This window comes from Trematomus bernacchii, unplaced genomic scaffold, assembly GCF_902827165.1.
Source record: "Trematomus bernacchii unplaced genomic scaffold, fTreBer1.1, whole genome shotgun sequence".
In the NCBI taxonomy this organism is placed as follows: Eukaryota; Metazoa; Chordata; class Actinopteri; order Perciformes; family Nototheniidae; genus Trematomus; species Trematomus bernacchii.
Genome location: NW_022987689.1, coordinates 10,723,903 through 10,736,127, shown reverse-complemented (window position 1 = coordinate 10,736,127; position 12,225 = coordinate 10,723,903). Strand labels below are relative to the sequence as shown.

The window sequence follows — 12,225 nt, the reverse complement described above, 5'->3', positions numbered from 1 at the left end:
TGTATTATAGCATGATCACACCGGTGTGACAGTAGCCTACTCTTCAAAGGGTTCAAGAAAAATGACTACTACTCTTACTGTTTAACATTTTGGGTTACTTAATGTTACTTCATGTTAAGGCTAATACAAATGACAAGGCTAAGGCTGTAATGCTAACTAACGTGCTTGCTACTAGCTAGTTAGCTAACTTGATCCAGCCACTCCTGGTCCTTTCATCAGACGGGAAGCGAAAGAATGAGCAAGACCCATTGCTGCTATGATTACAACCTGGTGGCGAAGTCGATAGGGAGTTGGCTTGGCAAGACCAAGTGCTACCGAGGTGTCCCTGAGCAAGGCACCATTCCCTACACTGCTCCCCGGGCGCCGTTCAAAATGGCAGCACACTGCTCCTAACACTAGGATGGGTCAAATGCAGAGAAACAATTTCCCCACGAGGAATTAATAAAAGTCCATCTTTTTTTTGTTGATACAAAGCACACAGGCATCTTGTTAAAGTTATCTTATGGTTTACCATAAAGTGAGTACCTTTTTATATCCTGCTTTTTCTCCAGTACAGCGTTAGCTCTGAGTGTTAGCGATGCTTGCTAATGTAAACACAGACCATATTACTTCCAAAACAAGTCACGCATTGTTTCTGATACAACAATGTTTTTGATAGGGTCGTGGGCGTAAAGCCAGCCCATATTTCCTATATTACGTCATATCGGCAGCAAATCTGGATCAGCTCCGTTGTACCCCCGTTTTTAGAGATTTGGGTACGGAGCAAAAGAGAGAGGGTTTTATTTTCTGACACTAGGGGACCTTTAAGTCACGGTTAAAAGAGAAACAATATATCTTTCATACTTTTACCACTGAAGAGACAGCTCTATAATTATGTTTTTCTATTTTTTGTAAAGCCTTCTTTGGACAGTTGTTGTAAAGTAGCGTGTTACAAAAACAGAGTATGTGATCATCCATGTTACATGTTTACTGTCTGAAAGAAAGGAAATATAATTTGGACTCTTATGCTTAATTGTCAAACTTTTAAGCAAATTAATAACTTACTCTTATATATAATACAGACCAGGATCCTAACGTGTAGGCAACTTGCATAGTATCTATTCATTTTCCAGGTTCTGCCTCTCTTTGGCATTATTCAGCCTCAATACTGAAGTTCCTCCCATCCCCGGTGGGGGTCGCTGGTGACACTGGTACCCAAGTCGTCAGTCAGTCTGTCTGGCAGGGATGGGGGGTGTTGTATTGTGAACGAGAGAGAGACAGAGAGAGAGAGAGAGAGAGAGAGAGAGAGAGAGAGAGAGAGAGAGAGAGAGAGAGAGAGAGAGAGAGAGAGAGAGAGAGAGAGAGAGAGAGAGAGAGAGAGAGAGAGAGAGAGCACCTCTGCTCTGCCTCCTCTCCTGTGCGCAGCTCTCCGGCCCGGCCGCTCCTTCCTTCCTCATTTCCTCCCCACAGCTGGCTCTCTCCTCTCGGATGCTGGCTCTTGCCTTCCTCCTCTCGCACACTGCGCTGCCGGACCAAACGCTTCGGAGGGTGGAATGACCGACAACCCGCTTTGCATGGTCTGAATTTTGGGGAAATCGCACGTCGGAAAGGAGGGGAGTCAAGAGGGAAAAGGGAGGCTCTCCATCCCCCGAGGGAATTTATTTTACAGTAAGCAGGCGCAATGTCATTCCAGTTTCCTCATTCCGCTCGTCTCACACCTCCCATCTGTGCTCGAAAAAATGCTAGAATGTGACAGCCTGCTGGGAATATGGCTCTGTTTTGTTCGAAGTGTGTGCCAGATGTTTTTGCAATTTTATTTTAATACCGAGGCGTGGTTTTGATTGTGTTTTTGTATTATTATGATGCGTTAAAGGGCTGTGGTGCGCTTGCATTTTCATCGTGGACTTAAAAATGGAACCCCCCCCCTCCCCATTTCACCTAGTCTCGCCATCAATCTATGTATCCATCCATCCTTCCCTCCGATGGTGTGTGGGGGTCGGAGTAGGGGGTGGTGTCGGGGGATTGCTGATGCGAAAACCCTATTACTTTGAGATTGACCTAAATGTGAGTGATATTTGTGCGATAATCACAGGTGGCAGCGGCTCATCGTGGCCGGGCTGCGCCGTCTTTGTGTCGCCTTTTGCAGGGCGATGCTGGGACGATGGGAATATGTGTTTCCCTCAGCCATCAGCAGGCATGTGGAGTGGATGCAGAGCACCTTTTCTGTCTGTGTGCTCCAGCTCCGGCCTGCTCCAATAGCTCCATGTTGATGACCAAAAACACCACAGTGTGTTCCTGATCAGCTCCAGGCTGTCCCTCCTCCCCTCTGTAGAGTAATGCCTCTCATTCATCACATTGCCAGGATGACTGTGTTTCAGCAGAGAGCATCATAATGTTATGCTCTCGTTTAATTGAGTGTGGATTTCTGCTCTGTGACCTGGCAGAAATCGGGGCCTGCTCGTGCCCACTGAATTAGTCCTCATAAAGCCTTAAAATATCCGCTCTCTGGTTGGCAGTTTTTTATGCCTCATTTGAAGTTAATTCCTGAGTTTTCTCTTAAGGGCTATCGTGTTGTAGATCACAGATCAGTCCCAAGATGGAGGAGCTACCCGGCCTTAATAAGAAGTTTAATGTGATGGGTATTTGGGGGGGTTGGGGGAAGCCAGAGAGATGCTTCTGATTAGGCCAGCTGAGGCAGTGAAACATCTTACCGAATCGGTTATCAACAGGCTGTTCATTTCATATTGAACATTGTGCATGTACAGTATGTTTGAGCAGATGTTTGGCATCATTAGAAACATGGCAATGATCAGTGTATATATGGCAGTGTAAAACATGCTCAGTAGTCATAATAATCTGTTCTTATCGTAGAGAATTCTGATCATTGTTCCTCTAATTTTTAATATCTATATCAAGTGGGTGAAATATGTACCCGCCCACTAAACCGATGGAAAAACCTGCAACCCCTAATTAAATCTTGATTGAATCAAAACATATATAATTTCCTTATATCCCTCAGTTGACTTTGGTTCTAGTGTTTGTACCGAAACTTGACTTTGTCTGTGGTATCCAAGATTTTGTCATGTGACCCGTTTTAAGGTATAGTTCAACATCTACAGAAATGTGTCTATTTAATTTCTTGCTGAGTCTAAGAGATGAAGGTCAATACTTCTCTCATGTTTGAACGCTAAAGATATAGCTACAGCTAGCAGCCAATTTGCTTAGCTTAGCATAAAGACAACTAGCCTGAATACTGCAAATGTAACAACATTGGCCTTACAGCACCCTTGACTCTCACATACTATTATAAAGATTGAACATTTTATATCTTGAATGTACAACAACAGCAGTTTGTGGTTAACAATGGGGTAATGTGCAAGATTTTTTACGTTGTCTGAACAAACTTCCTGGATTAGTTGATGGTTACACGATGACAGCTTCATATTTAAAGTGCCAAAAGGTGGTTAGTGGTTTGGTCTTTTCATTTAATACCCAACATTTTCCAAAATGTCCCACTTTTGCTTAAAAAATAAATCATGAATACTTATTTTTCACAGGTTGAATATATCTTGATTCTGAGCTGGGTACTGTCACCTTCTCAGGTTATATTATTTTTGACTAGCTTTAGAGAATATGTTAAAAATAAAAAAGTCCTGATATAAACATCACGCAACCGCTTAGATTGATCTTGCAACCCATCTGGGTACCACTGATTTACCACTACCAAGAGCTTTTTTTTTTTTTTTTATCCAAAATGTTGCTGAATACGTTGCTTTAAACCCCTAAACAGCATTACATGAAGAAGAAAGTCTTCACAGTACATTCACCTGCTACTCTGGGGTACAATAGTAAACCACCTTTATCCCAATCCTCTACCCCTTTCTCCATTCCTCTGCCTAATTGCTAAAGATTCATAGCGCATGGTGGAGTCAACCTATAGTTAGATCCCTGGTGAAAAGTGCAAAAAGTGATGCACTCCACCATGGTTGAGAGGTGTAAAGAGCATGCTATCATCCTTTTTCCAAAGACTCGCCTCGGCTGCTGCAGCCTCAACAGGCTTCATTAAGTTTTTATATTAAGAAGATGATACATGAGATGTGGACAAACTCTTAATAACCTCTCGCTGAGACAGATCTGAGACATGATTTACTGCCCCTGTGCAACATCTACAGTCAATCTATGATGTATCTATTGCTCCCGCGGTGTACACTAATGAAATTAATTCTGACAACACATTGAGTTCAGTTCACAAGACTATGATATAGAGGTTATAGACAGAATAATGAAAACATTCAATGATATATGGAGAATTTAATGATTTGTTGGGTTTATTATCATTTTGGTTAATTGGTTTGGCCATGATTTTCTATTGGTTATGATGACATCTCGCTAAAATATTTACTTACATTTGGGAATGTAGTGAGATTGCTTCAACAAAGTTTTACTGGGCTAAAAAAATCAGCAATGAGAAGACACTATATGCATTTAGAGGTAAAATGAATTGCTCCTGTCCATTGGGATTCTTTATTAGCAATGTTGCCAGACCTCAGCAATTTTATTTGTGTGAACAGTGCTATTATTATCAATACAAATAATGCCAAAAATCATGAAAAATAAACCCAAGCTGCCCTTAGTTCCCTGACAGTTGGCCAATTTTTTTTATTGATGACAAGTTGTGGCAATGAGCAGTTTTACAATCGGAGCACTCACAACTAACAGTATATACAGTATATCTGCAACTGTTAAATGATCTGTGATATAAAATGCAGGCATATCAATCCAAAAACTGCTAAATGATTAATTACCTCAAGGATTACTGTTGTAAAAAATCAAGAGCAAACTGCAGTAAGATAAAAAAAAACAGCTTCCACTAGTTGAGGCCATTACAGATACTGTATAAAGTATACAGTGGGGGTTGACAAATACTTAATTAGTATGAGGCATCTTATGACCCACATTTGTAGCAGCATTAGCATGCCTTAGATACTTCAAAGTCAAAATTGTATTTGTATACGGGTGTTTTTTTATTTATCTATACCCCCTGTAGACTATGTAAAATGATGTAAGAAGCGGCTGTAATCAACCGAGGAATTAATGATGGTGATCGTAATAAGCAGTACTGCTAATTATTAGGATTATGTTAACACGAAGGCATTTGAAAAAATGAAATAAGATTTCATAATATTACATATGTTACATAATCATTTCCATGGCCCAACATATTTCCGTACTACTACTAATTTGCAGCCCAATGTTACCACAAGCCGACGTACGTTTTGTGCTAAAACCATTCAATACTTATTTGAATCAGCTGTCTATTGTCCTGTTGATAATCTCTGCTGATAACCTTGTTCAGAAAGAGAGAGACGCTGGGTGTTGCCAGGTCATTGTATTCCAATCACGGCTGCATCTGATTCATATCGCAGCTGGCGCCCCCCTCCTTCAGTGATTACATGGGGAATATAGGTTGCGTAGTCAACAACCTCTTTATTCCTTGAGCTGTTCAGAGCAGAAAAGCAGTCGGAGATGAGAAAAAATAAGCAAAAATCACCAACACCATTGCAGAACATTTACTTGCAGAACCTTATATCAAACAAATACAAATACATAACATTATAAGTTGCTGCAAAGCACACGTAAGTCTTACAGTGAAATATAGTTAAAAGAAAAATAATTGTATTGGAAAAATAATGAAATGAAATTAAACAGCATGGCCAAAACAATGAGAATTTAGCAGCAATTTAGAGTTAAACAAAAATACCAATGTCTTATAAAATATAAACAAGAAAGTATTATTTTGGCAACAAATAGTGAATCTACTGTTGATATTTTTGTCTTCTTTTTTTATACTCATACCCAGTCTTACATTTTCAAGTCATTTGTTAACATATAGACCTAATTCAAAGCCTCTCCCTCAAGTAATTTCAGAGCAGTGTAATGTATTGCACTGAGCTTTAAAGCTAGGTCACTGCACATTCACTGCTTCCGCGATGAATTATGCAGAATAACCATCAACTTTGTGCAACTCTGTTTGTTGACCTCTCCAAGGCCTTTGATATGTTCAATCTCTCTTTCATCTTATATAAAGGCTTTTCTGTTGGATTTCATGGTGTAGCATTTTAGTGTGAAGTTACTGCTGAGACGCAATATCTTTGAGTTTTGAGTATTAACGAAAGAGTTCTCAAGATTTGGTTTGAGTTCAACTCCTGTTTTAAAGTAATTTAATTAAATTGTTTCATTAATCACAATTTGATTTGGACACATATTTGCAGATTGATATGGTTATAAGGACTGTTTTGCCTTTCCATTAGTTAAGCTTTACACATCTTAAAACTGACATTTAGTTGTCATCAGCTTGCTTGTAAATTGGTCTGAAATTCAAGCCAAAGCCAATATCAGAGCCAAAACCATTGCCTCAACAGTCCAAAGGGATGAGGAGCAAATGATTCAAAGAAACAGCAGAATGTGAATTATACCACTGAAACATAACATCATAGAATTGCATATAAGCCTAACTTATCCTGAGCATAATGGCATGCTTAGCGAAGCCCTGTTGCAACTAATGTCTGTGCATAAAATAAGTAAAATTACAAGGAAAAATTGTTGAAGTTTCAAGAGTTTCCTAACAGCTTAACTTTGTTTTCTTTTAAACAGATGTCTTTAGAGTCCCATCAAAGCTCATTGTAGGTTATGGAAGTAACCTTCTCTGTTAGACCGCAGAGATGTTGTATACAGACACTCATCTGCAACTGCCATTGGGTTCTATTATAACACATATATTTATGTGTTTCTGTTCGCATAACTGTATACTCTGTCAAAAAGTGTCATCCTCTATACCTAACCCTGTAGCCAATAGTGTCCATACTTGACGATTCTTAAAAAAACCTTCATCAGATTCAATGATAACGATTTAAAATAAGGTTATGCTTGCTGAAGTATCTGTGCATGGCAACCACAGTATCAAAGTTAAGGAATGATCTTGGTTAGGGCAAAAAAAACCTGGTTATGGTAAGGTTAAGCAACTAAAACTAGGTTAGGGTTAGGATTAAGGCAAATGTTAAGAGCAGGTCTGTAACAGGAAGCAAAGTATGGTCTGCATCAAACACAATACTCACCTGTCAAACAATCAAACCTCCACACCCTTGTTACATAAAGAGCACGCTACTTCCTCCATTCACAATGAAGATGGACCAGGTAACTCGACTGACTTGGTCTCTGAGTGCTTATAAATGAAGTCACCTATGGAGCCAGTGTTGACCCACGTTGTATACACAATATATTAATACCTACAGCACTGATCAGGTGCAAAAATCAGGTGACCACCAACCATTTGCTCTCACTGCAGCTTCCACTTGTGGGTCTGGCTAGTTCACTAATGGATGATGACAAATAGCAGCTGCACTTTGCTTCCCTGTCTCAGGCAGTGAGTGGTTTTCGCTCTTCTCCGCTGCCCTAAGAGGAGAGAGGAGCAGAGCGGAGGAGAGGGTAATGGTTGTTTGTCGGACATATCGTTGTGTCACTTGAGTTTTGTTCATTTCTCTCAATGGTTGAGTGTGCACTTTCCAACGGAAAAAACTCTCATTGCGAAATTGCTTTGCAACTATATTTACTACTGCCATTATATGGTTGTGTATTAAAAAGTTTTAAGTGTAAATGCGTCTAAAATGTAAGTAGGCTCAGCAAAGAGCCCACCACACTCTTTTTTAAATCACTGCAGCATGTTAGCGAATTAATGAGCAATGAATACATCAGAGACTTCTTTAATCTTTGTGTTAGACCAATTTCGGGCCAAGGCAGTCATCATTGTTCCAGTAAGTCCACCGTCCTCTCGGTTTCTGCCAAAGATCAGACCCTGCATGTTCCTCTTCACCCAGTGAGACAATCATACACTTCCTATTCCACCTCTCACTGCATTGCTCACCCAATCAATCCCCCGTGGAGTGGGACATTGCCAAGTTGTTGTTGCCAAGTTGTGGTTTCCATGGCAACAGGGACTCAGGGTTTGCTGTGATGTCAGCCAGGTGCGGTGCGGCGGTTGGGGCACTAACAAGGCCGACCCTTGTTGGGGATAATGAGCAAGACTGTGCTGTCACGAAGATGACTCTGAGTATGAGGGGAGGTCAGCGAGGGGCGACTCCCAATTAGCTTGGAGTGTGTGAGGGAGAGGGTGAGTGGGTGGGTGGGAGTTTGACAGGAACATTTTCCCCCTGGTGTGTTACTGTATGTTTGTGTTTGGAGAAATGCAACAGGTGTAACAAAGATAACAAACACACAATTGTGGTGTCCTGGATCTGTTCAACTAAACAGTCAGGAATATAACACAATAGATTCATTTAATACTCTATAGGAGACAGAATACTTGTGACACTTCAGTCAATAGCATGTGTATGAATACAAAGTTAATCTTATACGTCACACAAAGTCAACATTCACTTTGACAATGTGGATCTAGAAATTAGGACCATCAATTATCATCTGTCATCTTTGTACATTATTCAGCAGAAAGACAGTTTTGTTACAAAGGTTTTCCTGAAGCTTTAACTAAAGATTGTATTGGCGCATGTAGACAATGATTAAGCAATTGGTGATTCTTTAACAATGAGGAAGCTATTAATGGATGGGTAAAGTTGAGTTTCCCTCAAATATCGTCAATATGATACCTGAGTTTCAACACCAAAATTATACTTTTTTTGTAACAATCAATACACAAATGAATTTATTTTAGGTTGCATTATTTATGCTTCTAGCAAATTAAGCTCCATCAAACGTTCCTTTTTCCAACAATGCCAAACTCCCTAAACCCACACATCGTATATGCTGTATTGTAGCCTTCATAAAAACAATAGTTAGGCATTAGTCAACCACCAACATCTAGCTTAACGTTAGCTCGGGGGACTTAACACCGCACTCAAGAAATCACATCCTTGAACCTGATAAAGTCACAGGTTAAACAAACATTAGATATCTGGACAAACTAAGTAGCTATTTCCTGAATGTCGTGATACCAGTGTAAACACCGGTGCTGCACCAAGCTGAAACGTTACGCTTTAGTCTGTCCAACGAACGTTATGTTTTTGGTTGGTTCAATTTGACTGTTTGTCAGCAGTATAGCAGCAAACCACAGAAGGCGGATATACTTTCTATTTTCCATTTTTTCAATTAACATTTTGAGAAAAGAGCATGGCCTTTGGTGGAGTCATATGCTCTCCCAGTAGTAAAAGATGGTGCAAGAATGTTTCATTCTGAATATGAACTTATAATAACACACTTACACTATCTTTTGGCTATTTATTACTTTAGCCATTATCAACTTTGTTTAGATGATTGTCTCTTTTTCTTTTATGAATCCAAAATGTATGCAGAATCAACATTAGTTCTAACATTAGAATGAGCTTATATTCTTCCCAAGTAGTCTCATTTGTTTTAAGGTAGACTTTATACAGTAAACCTCTTTTTATGACCATGCTTTGTGCTTTATTTACCCCTCATTTTATTGGACTGAGCAGAATAAACATCAGGTCCCAGAGCTTTGAGACCTGACTCAATATATTTAACTGAAAAAAGTCAGTTCTACTTTCATTTTGCATGCTCAAATGAAAGTATGACTTTGCATGCCCTTGGAGTGTGTGTGTGTGTGTGTGTGTGTGTGTGTGTGTGTGTGTGTGTGTGTGTGTGTGTGTATGTGTGTGTGTGTGTGTGTGTGTGTGTGTGTGTGTGTGTGTGTGTGTGTGTGTGTATATTTGTGTGTGTATCTGTGTGTTTTAGACTGGGTGGGTGTTGGAGCATTGGCTGCTGCCTGTCAGCCACTCTTTGTTCTCACATGCCTTTATTGTTTATGAGCTCTTACATGTAAGTGGGCCTTACATAGTTACAAATAATATTATTATCTCTACTGCTGAGATACTAGCCATTATGTCCGGCAGAGCTTTTTGAAGCTATGAAGATAGGAGAGAAAAACAGACAGATTGTGATGGTCGAACACCCATTCATCACTTATCACCTTGATGAGAACAATTCTCACTCTGATTTATTTTACTCCCTGTGTTATTCGGCTATGGCAAAGAATGCATTTTTTCACAGATGGTGGCCTAAAGAGAATTTTCATCTTGGTGTGATACAAATCGTTTTGCTGAGGGAAATCTATTGTGTGTTCAATGTAGTAGAATAATACGTTTTCACTTCATGTTTGCAATAAAATCCTGAAATTACATATCAAAGATTTGTTTTAAAATGTTTCCAGTGGGAGGAATAAGTGCTTTACTTATTTCCCCCTAATACCCCCCACTCTCATGGGTGCTATTGTTTATGTTTTTTTACCGGGTTTGTTGTTTCATTTTTGCTGACATGGTGGTTTTAGTGCGGTCTGTTGCAGACTGCATGGTGTCAGTGTAATCGTTTGCTTCAGGCTATGTCCTTTGTTGTTTTCTGACCAAATTCACTTCCCTTTTTTACACCCAGAAATTATCTAGAGTGGACAATCCATGTGAGAAAATTATTGCTAATTAAATTAAATATAATAAAGATGGAAAAAATGTAATAAATAAATGTGAGGTGACGCTATATTCCTTTTTAACCTCCTACAGTTTTTATTTCATAAACATTTTTCAAACTTTAAAGGGTATTTTTAGTGCCCCCAGCCCTCATTAATTTCTAACCTTGCGGAAGCATTTGCTTACTTGCAGGTTTTGAATGAGTGGGTTTGAGTGTGTGTGTAAGCGTGGAGAAGAGGAAGTGGCGTAAGGCCAGCATAGCCTAGCTTTGTCTGGCTTTAATGCCTTTTCATTCACTGTACTCACATCCAGCCAGGGCCCTGACAACAACTAATCTCCTCTTTATCTTCAAAGTTTGCTCAGCACTTTGGCGTCCCATTCAGACTGCTGCATTTAAAGATTTCAGGCAGAAAAGTGGCACTTCTTGTTGACTGTTCTACTATGTCCATTAGTTGTCTTTGTACTTTGGAGTAGGGAGGTTGTTACTTTTGCATAAGGATGCCCAAATATATTCAACATTAAAACTAGTTATAGTCAGTTTAGCATGACATAGTTGACATCACTTATTCCCAAATTAGCATTAGCATTTTTAACCCTAACCCTTTAGCTAATTTCCAATTGAAAAGTTGGCAACACTAGATCAATGCTAATGACTTTGGTGATGCCGTGGGTTTTAATCTACAGTAGCAACACCAGAAGTACACCATTTTGTACATTCAAGTTTTTTTACATAGTGACTCATATTCACTTTGGGGATTTCTTGACTTTTCCTCTAGCAATAGCATGAAATTGACATCTGTGGTTTTGTTTTCAATATCTGAGAGAGCTATGCCAAACTTATAGTGTTCTCATTAGGCTCAGCTTATTTCCAACTAACAAATGTCTGAATAAAAACAAGCTAAGCAAAGATGGTTAAATGGTAGCCATTATGCCTGTTTTAGATGTAAACTCTTATTCAGACATGTTTTATGGAGTGTTATTTTGCCAGAGAAGAGCTTTATTTCCATACGTCTAGAAAATACATTGTGCTACTTTGCCTATGTGTGTCCATTAACCTTAACGGCAAAGTCTTCCTTTATTCCCACTCTTTTACCAGAAAAGCCAGGTGAGGTTACGAGTTTCCACATTAGGACCTTTTGTGCTTTACAAATATATGATTAATTCGATTATATTTGTTGTTGTTCTGGAAATTAGTCATATGTGTAAAACATTAACAGCACTAATTAGCGAGAGAGGTCTTGTTATGAGATATTTAGAAGCAAAATAGGCAGGGAAACAAAGCATGAAGGTCCATGCCACGCCCATGCTGTTTCTACACTGCTATGGATTTGAGATTTTGAAGGAGTGCAGTCACTGACCTGCCTTAATGGGGCTACACACACTGATGCAATCAATGGAAATAAATGTGAATTTATATCAGTGGTGTTTTGCTGTGTTTACCGTTACATCGAATGATCATATCAAACCCTGCGAACTGGGTTATCTCATTAGAATACAGTGTGTGTTTGTTGTAGTAATTTTTTCATCAGTTCATCCTGGACATAGAGAAGATATAAGTATTTGAATCAGCTTTGATGTCAGAAAGAAAACAGGACATTTACACTTGGAAAATAGAACAAGTTGGAAATGAAAAGAAATCAAAGATGATTGTGCTTGTTATAACTGCTGTGAATCATCCATTGGACACCCTTTGTCAGCTGTGTTGGACTTTTTTTGGGATGTTTTATCACCAGACGCAGTCAGGCACAAACGGCTC

General features: G+C 39.3%; 1 protein-coding gene across 1 annotated transcript in view; it reads left to right on the top strand.

The window, feature by feature from the left end:
• The first annotated feature begins 1,460 nt into the window (after positions 1 to 1,460).
• The window catches only part of ctnnd2b (catenin (cadherin-associated protein), delta 2b), a 167,659-nt gene continuing 156,894 nt past the window's right edge, over positions 1,461 to 12,225 (top strand). Inside the window, exon 1 of the mRNA XM_034138140.1 lies at positions 1,461 to 1,647. The gene's annotated coding sequence lies outside the window, so the exon portion shown is untranslated. The remainder of the gene's footprint in view (positions 1,648 to 12,225) is intronic.